This window comes from Ranitomeya variabilis, chromosome 8 (assembly GCF_051348905.1).
Source record: "Ranitomeya variabilis isolate aRanVar5 chromosome 8, aRanVar5.hap1, whole genome shotgun sequence".
In the NCBI taxonomy this organism is placed as follows: domain Eukaryota; kingdom Metazoa; phylum Chordata; class Amphibia; order Anura; family Dendrobatidae; genus Ranitomeya; species Ranitomeya variabilis.
In genome coordinates this window covers 179,589,767-179,614,291 of record NC_135239.1, presented here as the reverse complement: position 1 = coordinate 179,614,291, position 24,525 = coordinate 179,589,767, and the positions used below count along the sequence as shown (strand labels likewise).

The 24,525-nt window shown below is 45.5% G+C and overlaps 1 protein-coding gene across 2 annotated transcripts in view; it reads left to right on the top strand.

The window, feature by feature from the left end:
• Positions 1-24,525, top strand: part of HRH1 (histamine receptor H1) — a 269,772-nt gene that overhangs the window by 178,876 nt on the left and 66,371 nt on the right. The window contains exon 2 of one of the 2 annotated variants that reach the window (XM_077275993.1): positions 7,404-7,581. The exons of the other annotated variant lie outside the window; for it this stretch is intronic. The gene's annotated coding sequence lies outside the window, so the exon portion shown is untranslated. The remainder of the gene's footprint in view (positions 1-7,403; positions 7,582-24,525) is intronic. 2 annotated transcript variants of the gene reach the window in all.

Here is a 24,525-nt window from a genome sequence, read left to right as displayed (position 1 = left end):
AGAAACGACCGCCGCATCGCCCACATTCTCAACATGTCTGATTATTGGGTGTTCACCCTCCTCGATCCTCGCTACCGGGACAACGTAGAAAGCCTCATCACACCGTTGAACCGGGAGCGAAAAATGCGGGAGTACCAAGACACACTGGTCAATTCCATCATCTTCTCCATTCCAACTGAGAGAAGTTCTGCTAGTGCATTCCAAAGCAGCTCAGTGCGTCCAGGCAGTGGTGGAGGCTCTGCACAAAGAGGGAGCAGAAGCAGTGCCTCTGCCCAAGGCAAGACCAGTATGGCCCAACTGTGGCACAGTTTTCTGTGCCCCCCACAAAAGTCTACACCATCACAGACGGCTCCAGTCAGCAGGAGGCAACGGTTCCGTCAGATGGTGACAGACTACATGTCTTGCCCTCTTGCTGTACTCCCAGACGGCTCTTCCCCTTTCAAGTTTTGGGTCTCAAAGCTGGATACATGGCCAGAGCTAAGCCAGTATGCATTGGAGGTGCTGTCTTGCCCTGCGGCCAGTGTATTATCGGAACGTGTCTTTAGTGCTGCAGGTGGTGTACTAACTGACCGTCACATGCGACTATCCTCCGATAACGTTGACCGGCTTACTTTCCTGAAAATGAACAAGGCCTGGATCTCGCAGGAATTTGCCACTCCTCCTCCTGATTAAATAATTAGGTCACTGTATACGTTATCCAGGTCTCCTGTTGTGTTCATCTTTCTACCACCTGAACTTAAATTCCTGGGCTCCAACACCGCCAGTTGAGGCTCAGAAGTGCCGTCTGCACAGTCAAAACATACGACCCAGTGTTATTGGGTTTCAGTAACGTCAGCTGATCCCCAGCTGTGTAGCCGGCAATGTGTCATGCGACCACCACGCTGACACAACAACTGAAATGTAAGGGAATCTGTCCCCCCCCCCAAGGCGTTTGTTACTGAAAGAGCCACCTTGTGCAGCAGTAATGCTGCACAAGGAAAAGGTAGCTATTTTTGTTTAGCACCTTGCACACGCAGAACTTAACACTTATAAAATGTGTCCACTGATACCATAACACCGTCCCGGAGGTGGGACTTTCCTTCGTAATGTGACGCAGCACAGCCGTCATTCCTACCCCCCCGGCGCCGCGCACCCGCTCCTCAGCGTTGTTTGATTCCGTCCCGGAGCCTGCGCTGTTATGTTATCCCGTGGCCAGGCACACTTAGCGCTGCCCGTCTTCTGGCATCATTTGGTGTCAGGATGGCTGCGCCTGTGCGGCCGCGCTGGCAGAGAGCCCGCCTCGCAGTGTCTTCTGATTTAATCCCACTGGGGGCCTGGGATCCATGGACATGCGCAGTGCATATCTGAACCTCCACCTCTCACTCATCTCCCTATGGCTTCTTCAGACTGTTCGGTGTCAGCTGGTCCCTAATAGCATGCCACGGCCGTGACACCGCACAGTCTTAAGAAGCCGTAGGGAGGGGAGTGAGAGGCGAGGATATGCACTGCGCATGTCCATGGATCCCAGGCCCCCAGTGGGATTAAATCAGAAGACACTGCGAGGCGGGCTCTCGGCCAGCGCGGCCGCACAGGCGCAGCCATCCTGACACCAAATGATGCCAGAAGACGGGCAGCGCTAAGTGTGCCTGGCCACGGGATAACATAACAGCGCAGGCTCCGGGACGGAATCAAACAACGCTGAGGAGCCAGTGCGCGTCGCCGGGGGGGTAGGAATGACGGCTGTGCTGCGTCACATTACGAAGGAAAGTCCCACCTCCAGGACGGTTTTACGGTTGCAGGGGACACATTTTATAAGTGTTTAGTTCTGTGTTTGCAAGGAGCATGATGAAAAGAGCCACCTTTTCCTTTTGCATCTTTTGTGCTGCACAAGCTGGCTCTTTCAGCTACAAACGCCTTGGGGGGGGTTAAAGGTTCCCTTTCGACTTTCTCAGGCTTCGGCCTACATTGTGTTCCTCTGCTTTTCCACCTGTCCCTGGGCTCCAACACCGCCAGTTGCCGTCCAGAAGTGCTGTACGCACAGTCAACAGTCGCTCCTCTGTTATTGGGGTTCAGTAACGTCAGCTGTTCCCCTGCTGTGTGTGTGGCAATCCCTCCTACCTCCTCCAACCTCCTCCTCCTCCACCTGTCCCTGGGCTCCAACACCGCCAGTTGCCGTCCAGAAGTGCTGTACGCACAGTCAACAGTCCCTCCTCTGTTATTGGGGTTCAGTAACGTCAGCTGTTCCCCTGCTGTGTGTGTGGCAATCCCTCCTACCTCCTCCAACCTCCTCCTCCTCCACCTGTCCCTGGGCTCCAACACCGCCAGTTGCCGTCCAGAAGTGCTGTACGCACAGTCAACAGTCGCTCCTCTGTTATTGGGGTTCAGTAACGTCAGCTGTTCCCCTGCTGTGTGTGTGGCAATCCCTCCTACCTCCTCCAACCTCCTCCTCCACCTGTCCCTGGGCTCCAACACCGCCAGTTGCCGTCCAGAAGTGCTGTACGCACAGTCAACAGTCCCTCCTCTGTTATTGGGGTTCAGTAACGTCAGCTGTTCCCCTGCTGTGTGTGTGGCAATCCCTCCTACCTCCTCCAACCTCCTCCTCCTCCACCTGTCCCTGGGCTCCAACACCGCCAGTTGCCGTCCAGAAGTGCTGTACGCACAGTCAACAGTCCCTCCTCTGTTATTGGGGTTCAGTAACGTCAGCTGTTCCCCTGCTGTGTGTGTGGCAATCCCTCCTACCTCCTCCAACCTCCTCCTCCTCCACCTGTCCCTGGGCTCCAACACCGCCAGTTGCCGTCCAGAAGTGCTGTACGCACAGTCAACAGTCCCTCCTCTGTTATTGGGGTTCAGTAACGTCAGCTGTTCCCCTGCTGTGTGTGTGGCAATCCCTCCTACCTCCTCCAACCTCCTCCTCCTCCACCTGTCCCTGGGCTCCAACACCGCCAGTTGCCGTCCAAAAGTGCTGTACGCAGTCAACAGTCCCTCCTCTGTTATTGGGGTTCAGTAACGTCAGCTGTTCCCCTGCTGTGTGTGTGGCAATCCCTCCTACCTCCTCCAACCTCCTCCTCCTCCACCTGTCCCTGGGCTCCAACACCGCCAGTTGCCGTCCAGAAGTGCTGTACGCACAGTCAACAGTCGCTCCTCTGTTATTGGGGTTCAGTAACGTCAGCTGTTCCCCTGCTGTGTGTGTGGCAATCCCTCCTACCTCCTCCAACCTCCTCCTCCTCCACCTGTCCCTGGGCTCCAACACCGCCAGTTGCCGTCCAGAAGTGCTGTACGCACAGTCAACAGTCGCTCCTCTGTTATTGGGGTTCAGTAACGTCAGCTGTTCCCCTGCTGTGTGTGTGGCAATCCCTCCTACCTCCTCCAACCTCCTCCTCCTCCACCTGTCCCTGGGCTCCAACACCGCCAGTTGCCGTCCAGAAGTGCTGTACGCACAGTCAACAGTCCCTCCTCTGTTATTGGGGTTCAGTAACGTCAGCTGTTCCCCTGCTGTGTGTGTGGCAATCCCTCCTACCTCCTCCAACCTCCTCCTCCTCCACCTGTCCCTGGGCTCCAACACCGCCAGTTGCCGTCCAGAAGTGCTGTACGCACAGTCAACAGTCCCTCCTCTGTTATTGGGGTTCAGTAACGTCAGCTGTTCCCCTGCTGTGTGTGTGGCAATCCCTCCTACCTCCTCCAACCTCCTCCTCCTCCACCTGTCCCTGGGCTCCAACACCGCCAGTTGCCGTCCAGAAGTGCTGTACGCACAGTCAACAGTCGCTCCTCTGTTATTGGGGTTCAGTAACGTCAGCTGTTCCCCTGCTGTGTGTGTGGCAATCCCTCCTACCTCCTCCAACCTCCTCCTCCTCCACCTGTCCCTGGGCTCCAACACCGCCAGTTGCCGTCCAGAAGTGCTGTACGCACAGTCAACAGTCGCTCCTCTGTTATTGGGGTTCAGTAACGTCAGCTGTTCCCCTGCTGTGTGTGTGGCAATCCCTCCTAGCTCCTCCAACCTCCTCCTCCTCCACCTGTCCCTGGGCTCCAACACCGCCAGTTGCCGTCCAGAAGTGCTGTACGCACAGTCAACAGTCCCTCCTCTGTTATTGGGGTTCAGTAACGTCAGCTGTTCCCCTGCTGTGTGTGTGGCAATCCCTCCTACCTCCTCCAACCTCCTCCTCCACCTGTCCCTGGGCTCCAACACCGCCAGTTGCCGTCCAGAAGTGCTGTACGCACAGAGCCAAACACCTCGCAAATGTGTTAGTGGGGTTCAGCACCGCCAGCTGTTCCCCTGCTGTGTATACGGCAACGTGTACTGCGACCGCCACGCAGGCACAACAAGTTAAATTTAAGGGAACCTGTCCCCCCCCCCCCAGGCGTTTGTTACTGAAGGAGCCACCTTGTGCAGCAGTAATGATGCAAAGGGAAAAAGTGCCTCTTTTCGTGGTGCTCCTTGCAGATGCTGAACCTAACACTTATGAAATGTGTCCCCTCACAGCGTTCAACCGTCCGGTAGGTGGAACTTTCCTTTGTCATGTGACGCAGCACAGCCGTCATTTATACCCCCTTGGCGCCGTGCGCCGCCTCCTCAGCGTTGTTTGAATCTGTCCCGGAGCCTGCGCTGTTAGGTTACCCCTTGGCCATGCACACATTTCGCGCTGCCTGTCTTCTGACATCATTTGCTGTCAGGCTGGCTGCGCCTGTGTGTGTGCGCTGTCCGAGATTCAGCCTCGCAGTGTCGTGTAATGTAATCCCACCGCGGGCCTGGGATCCGTGGCCATGCGCAGTGCATATCCTCGCCTCTCACTCCCCTCCCTACGGCTTCTAAAGACTGTTCGGTGTCAGCTGATCCCTAATAGCATGCCACGGCCGTGACACCGCACAGTCTGAAGAAGCCGTAGGGAGGGGAGTGAGAGGTGAGGATATGCACTGCGCATGGCCACACAACAGAGACGTCAATGGGTGGGATAAATGAAGCACCTCCATCCGGCATGTGTTAAATACCACTGTCAGTGATAGACAGCAGGATTTAACTGGTTGACAGCCACAGGTGGAACATTGCTCCACCCGCGGTTGTTAAAGGCACATGATGACTGATTAAATCAGTCATCTTGTGTTGCAAAAGATGTGGGCTTGGTTAGCGAGCCCATACCAAAGGCAGAAACACGACCTTTTAAATACACGTGAAAGGTCATGAAAGGGTTAAAGACATTCTCACATTGAATTTTTGAGTTTTGAGTAGATTTTTGTTTTAACCTTCAGGAATTAGTACTCTTAAAGACTTTTACCACTAGGCACTTTGTTTTTAAAGAGAATCTGTCACCAAGTTTTTGCCACTTAATCTGAGAGCAGCTTGGTCTAGAGACAGGGACCCTGTTTCCTGCAATGTGTCACTTATTGGGCTGCTTGCTGTAATTTTGATAAAAAATCACTTGTTTTATCAGCAGAAGATTATCACTACAGGGCTAATAAACCTGCTGCCAAATAGTCCAACTACCCCCACCATCACCACCACTGATTGGCAGCTTTCTGTGTACACGTTACATGAGCAGAAAGCGGCCAATCAGTGGTGTGGGCGGGGTTATACAGAGCTCAGCATTCAGAGCACAGCTAGATCTGCAACAGATAAAACAGTGATTTTATCAAAATGACAGCAAGCAGCTCAGTAAGTGATACATCACTGGAATCAATGTATTTGCCCCTACATCATGCTGCACTCAGATAGGGTAAAAAAAACTGGTGATGAATTCCCTTTAAGAACTACAATGTGAACAATGAGTAGGCATTAATAACCCTTTGTCCTGATTAAAGAAAAAGCAATCAAGCCAGAACGAGTACGGCTAATTATTAAAATAGGCTTCAGTACAATCAGCAAACATCTGAAGTGATGAGACGCTCTCCAGAAAATAGAGAACATTTAGTGGCTGTTTACCAGCAGAATTTACCCTCCTTATTGGACAATCAGGACACTGCGTGGTATATCGGTATATTTACTTCTTTGTTTTCATCGTTCCATAATGTAATCAATATGCAGAACAAACGAGCTGTCATCTCGTTAGGAATAAACATTTGGAGGTTTCATGAATTTTAAGTTGTTTATCCAAATGCCACTGACTGAAATGTGTTAATTGGCTAATTAGAGGCAATTGCATATTGTAAACATGATCTGGATCACAAGGTGCTGCCGGATACTAAATTCAAAGGTCACATTTCCAGCCGCTCTCTTGGGCCATTTGTGATTTTTTCAAGTTGTCATGCTAATCATACTTATCATTGCTTTCTGATGAGCTTGCTATTAAAGGGAATTTGTCATCAGGTTTTTGCTATCCCATCTGAGAGCAGCATGATGTAGGGACAGATACCCTGAGTCCAGTGATGTATCACTTACTGGGCTGCTTGCTACAGTTTTGATAAAATCACTATTTTATCTGCTGCAAATCTCCCAGTCTTCTGACTGCTGAGCTCTGTATAACCCCGCCCATATCACTGATTGGCAGCTTTCTGTGTGCACTCTATGTGCCTATCAGTGGTGGGGGCGGGGTTACACAGAGCTCATGAATATGGAGGACTACAAGGCAGCAGGTTCCCTAGTCACGAGTGATAATCTCCTGCTGATAAAACAGTGATTTTATCAAAGCTAGTAAGTGACACATTACTGGTATCAGGGTATCTATTTCTACATTATGCTATTCTCATATTGGATGGCTAAATCATTGGGATGAATTCTCTTTTTTTTGTGAATGTGCTAGTGGTAGCTAGTTTTTTTTTTTAACCTTAAAAATAGTTTTTTGTCATTCAGTAGTTATTTTTTTTTGCTGAAATCGGACTTAGTGTTTCTGAGATGATTACATTGTGAGCTCCACTATGGTCAGATACAGAGTATATTGTCACTATAGGAAGCAAAATCTAAAAATATTATAATAATAATCAAAATATTAATATTTTGATATATGTAATAGTAATAATAATATTATTAAAACATACTAATATTTTGATATATGTAATGTCATTCAAATTATAATTTGGGGGGTTTGTAAATTGTTGCATTGTCGTCATTAGAATCCTATTGATAGTGAAGCTCCTTCACCACCCAAAAGAGCAAAATGAATATCAACAGCTAAAACTAAAATATTGCAGTCACAGTAGACATTGTCATCCCATGGGGACTCACAATATAAATTCCATATGAGTATGTCTTTTGGAGTGTGGAGTACTCACAGGAGACCCATGCAAACACAGTGGAAACATGCAAACTCCGAGCAGATATTGTCCTCAATAAAAGTTGAACCCAAGACCCCAACGCTGCAAAGCTACAAAATTACTTTCTTTTCCCATGTCATAGAGATGGCTATAGTCACGTCTGACTCTTGTATAAAAAGCAGAATAAAAAAAATATGTCATTCACAACCAAGTCAAAATTGTGCTGCTCTCATTATATTCCGCAGGGACAACTATGACAGAGAACATCTCCACCCCTCTAGATCAGTTGACCTGAGCCACGGTGACACGGGAAAGAGATCGCTTATTCGTTCCCGTTGCTGCCAAATCTGTCTGTCACCAAAGCCATAATGACTGGAGTGTCAAGGTGAAAGTACGGAAATAACCAGGAGACAAAGAAGAGAGGTGAGAATTAAGCCTTCACATGCCTAATGATGCTGATGTCTAAGACCAGGTCCTCACCTTGCCTAATGGAGAACATTACATTGAAGCAGAAAATATTATGCTAGTTACATCGACGATCTTCATGAATTCACATAAGTTCTTATACATCCACGTGTTCTGCAAAGCTGGATGTGTCAGTCATTTCAATAAGTTTTCTATTGGAGGATGATGTCATTTCGCCTGTGATCTTTCTCTGTGCACATAATGTCAAATGGACCATAAATAGTCAATCCTTGATGTTGGCTGGTGTGCTGTACCCTTATGGTGCCCCATACTGTACCCAAACATTACAATCATCACTATTTAATAAACCAGGGAACGTAGCTGTAACCTGTGCATGTCTCTCTCCATAGATAATGGCACCAAGAGTGTGACCCAGGGAGCAAGGTTTGGTGGCCCAGAACATGAGGACCGGCGGCATGCCTTTCAGCAATGGCAGATGTAGTGCCCTGTGCTACATATTGCACATGCCTAAGGCTTGCCTTGATTAAAATATTTTGGAATATTTAGAAGGTGATGGTATATTTAGTTAAAGGGAACCTGTCACCAGGTTTGGCAGATATGAGTTAAGGCCACCGTCTTTCAGGGCTTATATACACCATTCTATAATGCTGTAGGTAAGCCCCTGGTCCGACCTGCAAGAGAAGAAAAATAACTTTTATCATACTTACCTGGGAGCGGTCCGGTCTGAGGGGTGTCGCAGGTCCTGGTCTGGCACCTGCCATCGTCCTGTGATGCCGCCCTCCTGCTTGCTTCACGGGCTCCCCTGGCATCGCTCTCCTGCACAGGCATACTTATCTGTCCTGTTGAGGGCAGAGCAAAGTACTGCAGTGCACAGGCGCTGGGCCTCTCTGACCTTTCCCGGCGCCTGCGCACTGCAATACCTCAACAGGGCAGATAAGTACGCCTGCACAGGAGCGCAATGCCAGGGGAGCCCTTGTGGATGATGCACTGATGCTTCATCCATATGAAACAAGCATGAGGACAGGGATCGTAAGAAGATGGGAGGCGCCGGACCAAGAAGAGCGACACCCCTCGGAGTGGACCGCTCCCCAGCAGAGTATAATAAAAGTTATTTTTCTTCTCTTACAAGTCAGAATAGGGGCTTATCTACAGCATTATACAATGCTGTATATCAGCCCTGAGAGGTGATGGCTGTAACTCGCATCCGTCAAACCTGGTGACAGGTTCCCTTTAAGTAATCATGACACATACAGTGGGGCAAAAAAGTATTTAGTCATTCAGCAATAGTGCAAGTTCCAGCACTTAAAAAGATGAGAGGCGTCTGTAATTTACATCATAGGTAGACCTCAACTATGGGAGACAAACTGAGAAAAAAAATTCCAGAAAATCACATTGTTTGTTTTTTTATCATTTTATTTGCATATTATGGTGGAAAATAAGTATTTGGTCAGAAACAAAATTTCATCTCAATACTTTGTAAAATATCCTTTGTTGGCAATGACAGAGGTCAAACGTTTTCTGTAAGTCTTCACAAGGTTGCCACACACTGTTGTTGGTATGTCGGCCCATTCCTCCATGCAGATCTCCTCTAGAGCAGTGATGTTTTTGGCTTTTCGCTTGGCAACACGGACTTTCAACTCCCTCCCAAGGTTTTCTATAGGGTTGAGATCTGGAGACTGGCTAGGCCACTCCAGGACCTTGAAATGCTTCTTACGAAGCCACTCCTTCGTTGCCCTGGCGGTGTGCTTTGGATCATTGTCATGTTGAAAGACCCAGCCACGTTTCATCTTCAATGCCCTTGCTGATGGAAGGAGGTTTGCACTCAAAATCTCACGATACATGGCCCCATTCATTCTTTCATGTACCCGGATCAGTTGTCCTGGCCCCTTTGCAGAGAAACAGCCCCAAAGCATGATGTTTCCACCACCATGCTTTACAGTAGGTATGGTGTTTGATGGATGCAACTCAGTATTCTTTTTCCTCCAAACATGACAAGTTGTGTTTCTACCAAACAGTTCCAGTTTGGTTTCATCAGACCATAGGACATTCTCCCAAAACTCCTCTGGATCATCCAAATGCTCTCTAGCAAACTTCAGACGGGCCCTGACATGTACTGGCTTAAGCAGTGGGACACGTCTGGCACTGCAGGATCTGAGTCCATGGTGGCGTAGTGTGTTACTTATGGTAGGCCTTGTTACATTGGTCCCAGCTCTCTGCAGTTCATTCACTAGGTCCCCCCGCGTGGTTCTGGGATTTTTGCTCACCGTTCTTGTGATCATTCTGACCCCACGGGGTGGGATTTTGCGTGGAGCCCCAGATCGAGGGAGATTATCAGTGGTCTTGTATGTCTTCCATTTTCTTATTATTGCTCCCACAATTGATTTCATCACACCAAGCTCCTTTCCTATTGCAGATTCAGTCTTCCCAGCCTGGTGCAGGGCTACAATTTTGTTTCTGGTGTCCTTTGACAGCTCTTTGGTCTTCACCATAGTGGAGTTTGGAGTCAGACTGTTTGAGGGTGTGCACAGGTGTCTTTTTATACTGATAACAAGTTTAAACAGGTGCCATTACTACAGGTAATGAGTGGAGGAAAGAGGAGACTCTTAAAGAAGAAGTTACAGGTCTGTGAGAGCCAGAAATCTTGATTGTTTGTTTCTGACCAAATACTTATTTTCCACCATAATATGCAAATAAAATGATAAAAAAACAGACAATGTGATTTTCTGGAATTTTTTTTCTCAGTTTGTCTCCCATAGTTGAGGTCTACCTATGATGTAAATTACAGACGCCTCTCATCTTTTTAAGTGGTGGAACTTGCACTATTGCTGACTGACTAAATACTTTTTTGCCCCACTGTATATATATATATATATATATATATATACTGTATATCAGAAAAAATCGGATTTAACCAAATAAGCAAATAGGGACATGTTTATAAGGCTTTGTGCTGTGTGCAATTTTTTTTTTTCACGGCTTTCAGTTTTAGCCATGCAATGGATGGATGAACATTCTGTAGGAAGATCGATCTTGTGCAAGTCTACATAGTTCCACCAGGGTGTTCTCCGCTGATAGTATTAAGCCATTGTGTTGCTGATCTTCCTCTTCGCCTTGTTCAGTCTATTCTTCTAACCATGATGTCCTTCTCCAGTGATTGCTCTCTTCGTGTTATGTGTCCAAAGTAGGCAAGCCGTAATCTGGTTTCCTTGCTTTGAGTGACATGTCCAATTAATTTTCCAGTTAATACAATATAATAATACAATGAAGATCTTCCCCCAATATTATATATTATTATACACCGTCAGCAAAGTAACCTGCATTCAAAAATCTTAAAGGCGTTGTCTGATGTTGCAAAAAAGAGGTTCCATTTTTAATCCATAAACAGAACCACTTTTGTCCATTCGGTGTGCCTGGTATTGTAACCTAGTCATGCTAATTTTAAAGGTGCTGAGGGAAATACAGCCTATAAATAAGAATGGTGTGGTTTTTAAAAAGCAAAAAAGAAGTTCCTGATTTTTGGTATGATGTAATCTACTGGTAGTATACAGCCAGCAAAAAGTGGAGAAAGGCCCACTGTAATATCTCTCACAGTAGTGTAACAGCAATAAAGTAATAAAATATAAGTTTTAATTAAATAATGAATAAAATGGATGGGAAATGAAGGGACATAAAATAATTAGAAACGTTAAACGTTAAGAGCTGAATATACGGATATCAATTGTAGTAAAGCATATAGCAACAGATCTCAATGTATATAGATCAGACAAGAATAACCAGTTCTGCAGATTAAATGACTGGATCTATCTCTGCAAACTGAGAACATACACAAAAGATATCAGTATGTGACAGTGATCCAGGGTAAATTGAAAATGAATGAATTGACAATGGTCAAAGATTCAGGAAGAGTATAACCCTAGTGGAACCACCACATATCAAATAGTTGTATGTGTGAGTGCAGAGGTATAATAGACATATAATGGGCATGAATATATATCAAAACACAACAAATGATATTAAAATGGAATGGTCTCTCACCCATAAGAAGAAGTCAGGTGCAGGAGGTCATCATGGTTATGTGGGATTCCTCCAGGAAAAGCTGGGAATGTAGTCTGGCACTGAAATAGCCCTAAGATGGCTGGCCTAACCTGAACCCCAAAACTCCAATGCTGACAAGGGCAGTCCACATCTGACCCTTATAATGGAGGCCCTGCACTATCCCTGTGCGTTCTGACGGGTTTCACCAAATGCGATTCTTCAGGGGACCTATATCACGCTAGTGCAGAAAAAAGGGGAACACTACTGGGCTCATCCTATATTTATGGGAGGCAGAAGACACCTGGAGGGGTGGACTTATATAGCAAGCAATTAGCAAAATAAAAAGGGATATAAATTAGCATAATCAAAACATACAAACACTTACTAGTGCATGGCTGGAATGCACGCTGGCTGCTCAGCCCGTCCATAAAACACACCGAGGGAGGTATTTTCTGTCGGCTAAACCAGAAGTGTAATTAACCTCAGTATAAGTCGAAAATAGGAGGAACGCTGCGTTCCACTGGGAACACATTTCCGGAAAAAAGGCAGAGGAATATAACTGCCTCCGGTCTCTGAGACGCATAATGTGTTGCTATGATAATAGACGCCGCCAGTGACAAATATGGCTGTACAAGATATAGCAACCCTAATTGGATAATTCATCAGGACTGGTAAAGCACTTAATAAGCATTTTAAAGATAATAAATGCCTAATGAGCAGCCGAGGCATATAATGGAAACAACCTCACCAAATATGATGTAACCCACTGGGAAACACTTATTGCTACCAAAGCTGTATTAGTCTACAAACAGGTCCAAGGGCTTTCAAATATTTATGGCCCGTTCTTGCACGTCAGTCTTTCGCCTCACTACAGCTGATAGCATGAAGCTGGAACAGTAGGTACTAGACCTATTTAGCCCTATAAACGATAGTTGCTTTGGCTTGGCCCAACAGCCCATGGAAAAATTTGAGCACATGTAATCATGGTCATGACAAGACTATACTGCTCATGGAGGGATAATGAGGGATGAGGTGGTGTGACGTCACAGCCCTGTCGCTAGTGATCCATAGGTCCACTATGATAAAATATTTATGTATGGGTATTGCTATTGAGCTGAGGGAAAGTAACTTTCAACTTTTGGAGCCCAAAGGCACAGATAACAGTGCCTAAACAAAGAAAATGCTTGGCTCCTAGCCTAGTAAGTCTTCTGAAAAACTATGGTCCCAAATGCACCTTTGTGTAAAATTGAATGAACATATAGGTACAACGTCGGCCTACAGAATATTATGGGTGTTGTATTACATGGGGTAAAAAAGGGTGTAATGTAGTGGATTTTGTTTTTTCCAGTTTTATTTCTGGGACTTTTGGTGCCGCTAGATCCGGGAGCTATGGGATTACATGTCTGGTTTTGATTACTCCTTTCTGAGAGCTCTGGGGATGGAAGATGCCTGCTATTTAAATCCTGGGGTCTCTGACTTCCAATGACGGTCAATTACTTATGCTTACCTGTTTGCTGTGCTAGTGTTTGCTTCCTGATTTCTTCTGTTTTCTAACCTCGGTTTGAATTTTGACCATCTGCTTGTTTTAACTTGACTTTTTGGCACTGACCTGACATGGTGACCCTTCTTGTCTCACGTGCTGTAAAAGCAATCTGTGGAAGCAATGTGCAAAAACAGTCCGAGGTAGCCTTTTGAGCCTGTTTGAAATAACATGAATATGTGGAATATACTGTATGTTGAATGTTGATTATAATGCAGCTACATAATATGAAAAAGTCTTGGACTTCTTTAATAAAAAAAAAAAAGAAACATGAATTACCATTTGGCATTTCAGAACAATGTGCACAATGGGCATATTTAAGGGTAACATTACCCTACTAATCATTATAAAGTTTCTCAAATTGTGTCGGAATGTCCTCAGTTTCCATGGTTCCCTGAACATCTCCTGACTGCTAGAGAATACACCTTTGATTACCTATTTCATTATTTAAGAAAAAGTCAAGTAATTTTTCAATCATAATACACAAACTGTTCTGTACAAGGAGTGGGAGCTAATTTAGTTGTTTGTTTTCATTTTGCTTTCCCGAAGGCGTATTCTTTACAAAGCCTTCAGTGATATGTTCACATTTTCCACCTGGAGAATATCAGTTTGTCCTTATCAACCGAAATTCTATATTATCTCTTCTCTAGCATCCAACTGGCCATAGGAGAAAAATGTGATGAATAAATCACAAGTTGATTATGAGAAAACAGACGGAATCTGCCATGCAATAACGGCTCCTTAGATGTCTAATGTTATCCTTCTAGCTGAGACTTAGGTCACACTGAAAGCTCTCAATTTCTCAAGTTAAGTCACATCAATAGTTTTTCTCCCAAATGCACATAGCGTGAATCCAGCTTCCAACATCTTTTTCTCAAAACAGCAAGAAACTTATCTGACTTGAGATATGAACAGACTTGTTTGTCTTCTGAGAAATTTGAGAAAGTTTTAGAGAACATGAGTGTTACAGACGTTGATAGATGGTCCCACTTGGAGCTCGGCAATGTGTCCATATTTCTTTTGGACTGAAAGAAACTTTTTTTTAAATTAAGATTCCATGAAAACTATCATACAAGCTTTTCTAACTTGTTAAATGCTAAATTGGATATCTGGGCATATTATAATTATGACCTATCGTAACGATTAAGTCCAACTCCCAACACTGTTCAGCTGCTAGCAGCTCCGGTGGCCAGATGAAAACATTGAGAAGGGCTGTGCTGCACAGCTCTATCCAATATGCAGTAGACTGACAGTCACTGAATTAAGGCACTTGGGTCTTAAAGAAGACTGGACAGATTGCGGACCTATGAGTGGTATCAACTGTCAATGCCTGTAACATCCATTTTCTCTAATAGTTGCTAAAATTTCTCAGAAGACAAACAATTGTGTTTATGTATCAAGTCAAATAAATTCATTGCTGTTTTGAGAAAAATATATCACAAGTTGAAAGCAACTGTTTACATCTGGCCACCACTGGGAGTGTTAGCAGTCGATTGGTGAGGGCGCCAGGTGTCGGGCATCCCAAGAACTGATATTGATCGCCTATACACAGGGAAGGCATCGATATCATATTCATGGAGTATGGAATAAAGCTTAAATGTTTTGCTCAACTTCAATCACAATATTGTGATGCTGACTATCATTGCTTCTCACGGACAAACCGTGAGGCAGAAGAGTCAAGAAGTCTGGGGTCAAATACCAATAGGGTAAAGGTACCGTCACACTAAACGATATCGCTAGCGATCCGTGACGTTGCAGCGTCCTCACTAGCGATATCGTTTAGTTTGACACGCAGCAGCGATCAGGATCCTGCTGTGATGTCGCTGGTCGCTGAATAAAGTCCAGAACTTTATTTGGTCGTCCGATCGCCGTGTATCGTTGTGTTTGACACCAAAAGCAACGATACCAGCGATATTTTACACTGGTAACCAGGGTAAACATCGGGTTACTAAGCGCAGGGCCGCGCTTAGTAACCCGATGTTTACCCTGGTTACCAGCGTAAAAGTAAAAAAAACAAACAGTACATACTCACCTGCGCGTCCCCTGCCGTCCGCTTCCTGCTCTGACTGATCGCCGGCCCTAAAGTGAAAGTGAAAGCAGAGCGGTGACGTCACCGCTGTGCTGTTAGGGCCGGAGCTCAGTCAGTGTCAGGAAGCAGACGCTGGGGGACGCGCAGGTGAGCACGTACTGTTTGTTTTTTTTTACTTTTACGCTGGTAACCAGGGTAAACATCGGGTTACTAAGCGCGGCCCTGCGCTTAGCAACCCGATGTTTACCCTGGTTACCCGGGGACCTCGGCATCGTTGGTCGCTGGAGAGCGGTCTGTGTGACAGCTCTCCAGCGATCAAACAGCGACGCTGCAGCGATCGCCATCGTTGTCGCTATCGCTGCAGCGTCGCTTAATGTGACGGTACCTTTAGACAAAAGAGAAAACAGGTCACTGTCCAAAGTCAGTGGTCTAAAATGGTGTGGATCGAGACAAAGGGTATAGCTAAACAAATAGTCAAAGACAAGGTCAGACAGCAAAAGATCAGGACAGCAGAACACTAAAGCACAAGAAATGAACTTCACCAAGCAAAGCCAGCACAGTTGAAAAGCCAGGCGATCACCCTAAAAGGGTGAGACCTGGTGGAATCCCAGTAAGCTCAGCCTATGATTGGGCTCTTGGGCAATCTTAAATTTGCATGGGGCAGCCCAGCATGCCCCAGCCCCTGACTAGGCAGCTTAATTATCCCTAATTAGCATTAAGATAGTCAGGACACTCCAGTCCCACTTCCATCTATTGGCCAGCTGAGCTGTCACTGCATCCCTAGGACACAGTGCGCGGCAGATGCGTGACATATATAAATGAGAAGTTCTACTTCTCATTTTTAAAATATTTAAACAGTGTAAATCATTTTTGATATTTTGCAGTACTGATTCATGGGAGTCCTGGTCCTTGTACCCCACTGATTGCTATACCAAGAGGAAGAAACCCTGCCAATCCTCAACTGTAAGAATCTTCATGTTCCGGCTCCTTTGAAAGTCAATGGTTTAGTACTCAACTTTAATAGTCAATGTAGAAAGTCAATGGTTTAGGCTCTTCTCATGCTCAGTAATACACTGGGCACTACTACCCATCAGTTTGAGGGAAGCTTAGAGCCTGAACCCCTAGTAACACTTAAACAGGGCCTAAAACATATCAAAAAAATATTTAAAAGTTTAGTTATCCTTTAGTATTAGAAACTAGATGGTGGCCCGATTCTAACGCATCGGGTATTCTAGAATATGTATGTAGTATATAACACAGCCTATGTAGTATATAACACAACCCACGCAGTATATAACACAGCCCATGCAGTATATAACACAGCCCACGCAGTATATAACACAGCCTACGCAGTATATAACACAGCCCACGTAGTATATTGCACAGCCACATAGTATATAACACACCCCACATAGTATATAGCACAGTGACGTAGTATATAACACAGGCCACGCAGTATATAACACAGCCCACACAGTATATAACACAGGCCACATAGTATATAACACAGGCCATGTAGTATATTGCCCAGCCACGTAGTATATAGCACAGCCCACACAGTATATAACACAGCCAACATAGTATATTGCACAGCCAAGTAGTATATAACACAGGCCACGTAGCATGTAGCACAGCGACGTGGTATATAACACAGCCATGTAGTATATAACACAGACCATGTAGTATATAACACAGCCACGAAGTATATAACACAAGCATGTAGTATATTGCACAGCGACGCAGTATATAACACAGGCCACATAGTATATAGCACAGCGACGTAGTATATAACACAGCCCACGTAGTATATAACACAGCCCACGCAGTATATAACACAGGCCATGCAGTATATAAGACAGTCCACGCAGTGCCCATATCCCTGTTAAAAAAAAAACAATTAAAATAAAAAATAATTATATACTCACCTTCCGTCGGGCCCCGGATCCAGCCCAGGCCTTTAGCGATGCTCCTCGCGACACTCCTTTCCCAGTAATGCCTTTCGGCAATAACCCGTGATCATGTAGCGGTCTCGCGAGGCCGCTACGTCATCATCTCGCGTGACCGCTACGTGATCTCCAGTCATTGCCGCAATGCATTCTTGGGACAGGAGCGTCGCGAGGAATGGGAAAGGGTGCCATGGACGCCGGAAGGTGAGAATATAATGGGGTTTTTTTATTATTATTTTTAACATTATCTGTTTTTAGTATTGATGCTGCCTAGGCAGCATAAATAGTAAAAAGTGAAGCGGTGTTTAACTCTCGCCCCAATATTGCTGATTGGTCGCGGCCGGCCGCAACCAATCAGCGAGCTGGGATTTCCGTTACGTAAGTTACAGACAAACAGACGGAAGTACCCCTTAGGCAATTATATATAGAGATGTATCTGTGCTTACATGTCACAGGGTAAAATAATGAAGCCTACTGACGGCTGTGGTCTAGTGTAACTTTTGAGACAATAGAAATTGATTTTTCACTGCTGAGTGGTTCGGAAATGTCTGATTTTGACTGTTCCCTTCATTAGACAACAGGCTCTGCAGGTGTTTCAAGATATATGGGTTGGAGAAAGTTTTTTTTCCTTCCAAATGCTGAGTACCAAATTGTACAGTCATTTGTCCCAAACACAATTAGATTACTTGTACATTGTGGGTTTTTTTCCAAAGGATTCACTGACGTGTGATGCGTCAGCTCAATTTATTGCTTTAGTCTAATGCTCTCAATTCAGTGAGCCGCTGGCTACGTGCCATGCTGGTCCTCAGATCTGCTCTGAAAAGTGACATCTTCACATCATACGCATTCAGATGTGGCTGACATGCATGAAATTCTTTTATGTTCCATGCTTTATTACGTTTTTGTTCATGTTTTTTAAAATAGTTCAGAAAAAGCAATATTTTCAAAACTTACTTTTTAGACGACTAAAGAAAATCTGAAACTACTGTACTTTTTCACATATATACACTGCATTCCAAATTATTATGCAAATAGGATTTACATGTCATAAAGATGTAATTTGAAAAAAAAAATAAACTCATGGATGGCATTGTGTCTTGAGGCTCTTGGGATCACTGAAATCAATCACAAACACGCATGATAATTAGTTTGCCAGGTGAGTCCAATTAAAGGAAAACTACTTACGATAATAGTGCAATGCTTTGGACAAGGTATGAAAACATTAGACATTTCACAAAAACTTAAGTGTGATCATCAAACTGTGAAGAGATTTGTGGCTGATACAGACCACAGAAGGGTTTATGCAGATAAAGGCATAATGAGGAAGGTTTCTGAAAATTCATTTGATTAAGAAAGCAGCTGATAAAATACCATTACAAAGCAGCAAACAGGTATTTGAAGCTGCTGGTGCCTCTGGAATCCCAGGAACTTCAAGTTGTACGATGATCCAGAGGCTTCTGCCATCCCTAAACAGTGCTCACAAGCAGAAACAGTTGCAGTGGGCTCAGACACACATGAAGACCGATTTTAAAATAGTTTTGTTTAATGATGAGTGCTGTGCAACTCTGGTTGGTCCAGATGGATGGAGTAGTGGATGGTTGGTGGATGGCCACCACATCCCAACAAGGCTGCAACGTCAGCAAACAGGTGATGGAGTGATGTTTTGGGCTGGAAATGTAGGGAGAGAACCAGTAGCTCCCTTTTAGGCTCCCTAAAGATGTGAAAAATGACCTCAGCAAAGTATATAGAGTTTCTGACTGACCACTTTCTTCCGTGGTACAAAAAGAAGAACCATGCCATCCATAGCAAGATTATCTTCATGCATGAGAATTCCCTATGTCATGCTGCAAAGAATATCTCTAAGTCATTGACTGCTATGGGAATAAAGGGGATGTAACCCATGTGATGGCAAGCATCCTCCCCTGCCCTCAACCCTATTGAGAACCTTTGGAGTATCCTGAAGCAAAAGATCTATGGGGTGGGTGTCCGTTCACATCGAAACCACAGCTCTGAGAGGTTATTCTGACATCTTGCAAGAAATTCAAGCACAAGTTCAATGGATGCAAGAATTGTAAAGGTGATATCAAAGGAGGGGTCCTATATTAACATGAAACTTTACCTCTTAAGATGTTTTTGATTGAAAAAGCTTTTGATTTAACCAATTTCTGATGTTGGGCGTAATAATATGCCCACGTCGGAATCTCTCCTGTTATGGTTCTCAATGGCAAGAGAACATAGCCCAGCATACATAGGAACTAGCTCTTGGAAGGATGGAAACTTAAACTGACCATGAACTAAACCTGCCGCACAACTAACAGTAGCCGGGTAGCGTAGCCTGCGTTTTATCCCTAGACGCCCAGCGCCGGCCGGAGGACTAACTAATCCTGGCAGAGGAAAATATAGTCCTGGCTCACCTCTAGAGAAATTTCCCCGAAAGGCAGACAGAGGCCCCCACATATATTGGCGGTGATTTAAGATGAAAATGACAAACGTAGTATGAAAATAGGTTTAGCAAAATCGAGGTCCGCTTACTAGATAGCAGGAAGACAGAAAGGGTACTTTCATGGTCAGCTGAAAACCCTATCAATACACCATCCTGAAATTACTTTAAGACTCTAGTATTAACTCATAACATCAGAGTGGCAATTTCAGATCACAAGAGCTTTCCAGACACAGAAACGAAACTGCAGCTGTGAACTGGAACAAAATGCAAAAAACAAACAAGGACAAAAGTCCGACTTAGCTGGAAGTTGTCTGGTAGCAGGAACATGCACAGAAAGGCTTCTGATTACAATGTTGACCGGCATGGAAGTGACAGAGGAGCAAGGTTAAATAGCGACTCCCACATCCTGATGGGAACAGGTGAACAGAGGGGATGATGCACACAAGTTCAATTCCACCAGTGGCCACCGGGGGAGCCCAAAATCCAATTTCACAACAGTACCCCCCCCTCAAGGAGGGGGCACCGAACCCTCACCAGAACCACCAGGGCGATCAGGATGAGCCCTATGAAAGGCACGGACCAGATCGGAGGCATGAACATCAGAGGCAGTCACCCAAGAATTATCCTCCTGACCGTATCCCTTCCATTTGACCAGATACTGGAGTTTCCGTCTGGAAACACGGGAGTCCAAGATTTTTTCCACAACGTACTCCAACTCGCCCTCAACCAACACCGGAGCAGGAGGCTCAACGGAAGGCACAACCGGTACCTCATACCTGCGCAACAATGACCGATGAAAAACATTATGAATAGAAAAATATGCAGGGAGGTCCAAACGGAAGGACACAGGGTTAAGAATCTCCAATATCTTGTACGGGCCGATGAACCGAGGCTTAAACTTAGGAGAAGAAACCCTCATAGGGACAAAACGAGAAGACAACCACACCAAGTCCCCGACACAAAGCCGAGGACCAACCCGACGCCGGCGGTTGGCAAAAAGCTGAGTCTTCTCCTGGGACAACTTCAAATTGTCCACCACCTGCCCCCAAATCTGATGCAACCTCTCCACCACAGCATCCACTCCAGGACAATCCGAAGATTCCACCTGACCGGAGGAAAATCGAGGATGAAACCCCGAATTACAGAAAAAAGGAGACACCAAGGTGGCAGAGCTGGCCCGATTATTGAGGGCAAACTCCGCTAAAGGCAAAAAAGCAACCCAATCATCCTGATCTGCAGACACAAAACACCTCAAATATGTCTCCAAAGTCTGATTCGTCCGCTCGGTCTGGCCATTAGTCTGAGGATGGAAAGCAGACGAGAAAGACAAATCTATGCCCATCCTAGCACAGAATGCCCGCCAAAATCTAGACACGAATTGGGTTCCTCTGTCAGAAACGATATTCTCCGGAATACCATGCAAACGAACCACACTTTGAAAAAACAGAGGAACCAACTCGGAAGAAGAAGGCAACTTAGGCAGGGGAACCAAATGGACCATCTTAGAGAAACGGTCACACACCACCCAGATGACAGACATCTTCTGAGAAACAGGAAGATCCGAAATAAAATCCATCGAGATGTGCGTCCAAGGCCTCTTCGGGATAGGCAAGGGCAACAACAATCCACTAGCCCGAGAACAACAAGGCTTGGCCCGAGCACAAACGTCTCAAGACTGCACAAAGCCTCGTACATCTCGTGACAGGGAAGGCCACCAGAAGGACCTTGCCACCAAATCCCTGGTACCAAAGATTCCAGGATGACCTGCCAACGCAGAAGAATGAACCTCAGAAATGACTTTACTGGTCCAATCATCAGGAACAAACAGTCTACCAGGTGGGCAACGATCAGGTCTATCCGCCTGAAAATCCTGCAAGGCCCGCCGCAGGTCTGGAGAAACGGCAGACAATATCACTCCATCCTTAAGGATACCTGTAGGTTCAGAATTACCAGGGGAGTCAGGCTCAAAACTCCTAGAAAGGGCATCCGCCTTAACATTCTTAGAACCCGGTAGGTATGACACCACAAAATTAAACCGAGAGAAAAACAACGACCAGCGCGCCTGTCTAGGATTCAGGCGTCTGGCGGACTCAAGATAAATTAAATTTTTGTGGTCGGTCAATACCACCACCTGATGTCTAGCCCCCTCAAGCCAATGACGCCACTCCTCAAAAGCCCACTTCATGGCCAAAAGCTCCCGATTCCCAATATCATAATTCCGCTCGGCGGGCGAAAATTTACGAGAAAAAAAAGCACAAGGTTTCATCACGGAGCAGTCGGAACTTCTTTGCGACAAAACCGCCCCAGCTCCGATTTCAGAAGTGTCGACCTCAACCTGAAAAGGAAGAGCAACATCAGGCTGACGCAACACAGGGGCGGAAGAAAAGCGGCGCTTAAGCTCCCGAAAGGCCTCCACAGCAGCAGGGGACCAATCAGCAACATCAGCACCCTTCTTAGTCAAATCAGTCAATGGTTTAACAACATCAGAAAAACCAGCAATAAATCGACGATAAAAGTTAGCAAAGCCCAAAAATTTCTGAAGACTCTTAAGAGAAGAGGGTTGCGTCCAATCACCAATAGCCTGAACCTTGACAGGATCCATCTCGATGGAAGAGGGGGAAAAAATGTATCCCAAGAAGGAAATCTTTTGAACCCCAAAAACGCACTTAGAACCCTTCACACACAAGGAATTAGACCGCAAAACCTGAAAAACCCTCCTGACCTGCTGGACATGAGAGTCCCAGTCATCCGAAAAAATCAGAATATCATCCAGATACACGATCATAAATTTATCCAAATAATCACGGAAAATGTCATGCATAAAGGACTGAAAGACTGAAGGGGCATTTGAAAGGCCAAAAGGCATCACCAAATACTCAAAGTGGCCCTCGGGCGTATTAAATGCGGTTTTCCACTCATCCCCCTGCTTAATTCGCACCAAATTATACGCCCCACGGAGATCTATCTTAGAGAACCACTTGGCCCCCTTTATGCGAGCAAACAAATCAGTCAGCAGTGGCAACGGATATTGATATTTAACCGTGATTTTATTCAAAAGCCGATAATCAATACACGGCCTCAAAGAGCCATCTTTCTTAGACACAAAGAAAAAAACGGCTCCTAAGGGAGATGACGAAGGACGAATATGTCCCTTTTCCAAGGACTCCTTTATATATTCTCGCATAGCAGCATGTTCAGGCACAGACAGATTAAATAAACGACCCTTAGGGTATTTACTACCCGGAATCAAATCTATGGCACAATCGCACTCCCGGTGCGGAGGTAATGAACCAAGCTTAGGTTCTTCAAAAACGTCACGATAGTCAGACAAGAATTCAGGAATCTCAGAGGGAATAGATGACGAAATGGAAACCAAAGGTACGTCCCCATGCATCCCCTTACATCCCCAGCTGAACACAGACATAGCGTTCCAGTCGAGGACTGGGTTATGAGATTGCAGCCATGGCAATCCAAGCACCAACACATCATGTAGATTATACAGCACAAGAAAGTGAATAATCTCCTGATGATCCGGATTAATTCGCATAGTTACTTGTGTCCAGTATTGTGGTTTATTACTAGCCAATGGGGTGGAGTCAATCCCCTTCAGAGGTATAGGAGTTTCAAGAGGCTCTAAATCATACCCACAGCGTTTGGCAAAGGACCAATCCATAAGACTCAAAGCGGCGCCAGAGTCGACATAGGCATCCGCGGTAATAGATGATAAAGAACAAATCAGGGTCACAGATAGAATAAACTTAGACTGTAAAGTGCCAATTGAAACTGACTTATCAAGCTTCTTAGTACGCTTAGAGCATGCTGATATAACATGAGTTGAATCACCACAATAAAAGCACAACCCATTTTTTCGTCTAAAATTCTGCCGTTCGCTTCTGGACAGAATTCTATCACATTGCATATTCTCTGGCGTCTTCTCAGTAGACACCGCCAAATGGTGCACAGGTTTGCGCTCCCGCAGACGTCTATCGATCTGGATAGCCATTGTCATGGACTCATTCAGACCCGCAGGCACAGGGAACCCCACCATAACATCCTTAACGGCATCAGAGAGACCCTCTCTGAAATTCGCCGCCAGGGCGCACTCATTCCACTGAGTAAGCACAGACCATTTACGGAATTTTTGGCAGTATATTTCAACTTCATCTTGCCCCTGAGATAGGGACATCAAGGCTTTTTCCGCCTGAAGCTCTAAATGAGGTTCCTCATAAAGCAACCCCAAGGCCAGAAAAAACGCATCCACATTGAGCAACGCAGGATCCCCTGGAGCCAATGCAAAAGCCCAATCTTGAGGGTCGCCCCGGAGCAAGGAAATCACAATCCTGACCTGCTGAGCAGGATCTCCAGCAGAGCGAGATTTCAGGGACAAAAACAACTTGCAATTATTTTTGAAATTTTGAAAGCAAGATCTATTCCCCGAGAAAAATTCAGGCAAAGGAATTCTAGGTTCAGATATAGGAACATGAACAACAAAATCTTGTAAATTTTGAACTTTCGTGGTGAGATTATTCAAACCTGCAGCTAAACTCTGAATATCCATTTTAAACAGGTGAACACAGAGCCATTCCAGGATTAGAAGGAGAGAGAGAGAGGAAGGCTGCAATATAGGCAGACTTGCAAGTGATTCAATTGAAAGCACACTCAGAACTGAAGGAAAAAAAAAATAAAAAATAAAAATTTTTTCAGCAGACTTCTTTTTTCTCTCCTTTCTCTGCCAATTAATTTAACCCTTTGTGGGCCGGTCAAACTGTTATGGTTCTCAATGGCAAGAGAACATAGCCCAGCATACATAGGAACTAGCTCTTGGAAGGATGGAAACTTAAACTGACCATGAACTAAACCTGCCGCACAACTAACAGTAGCCGGGTAGCGTAGCCTGCGTTTTATCCCTAGACGCCCAGCGCCGGCCGGAGGACTAACTAATCCTGGC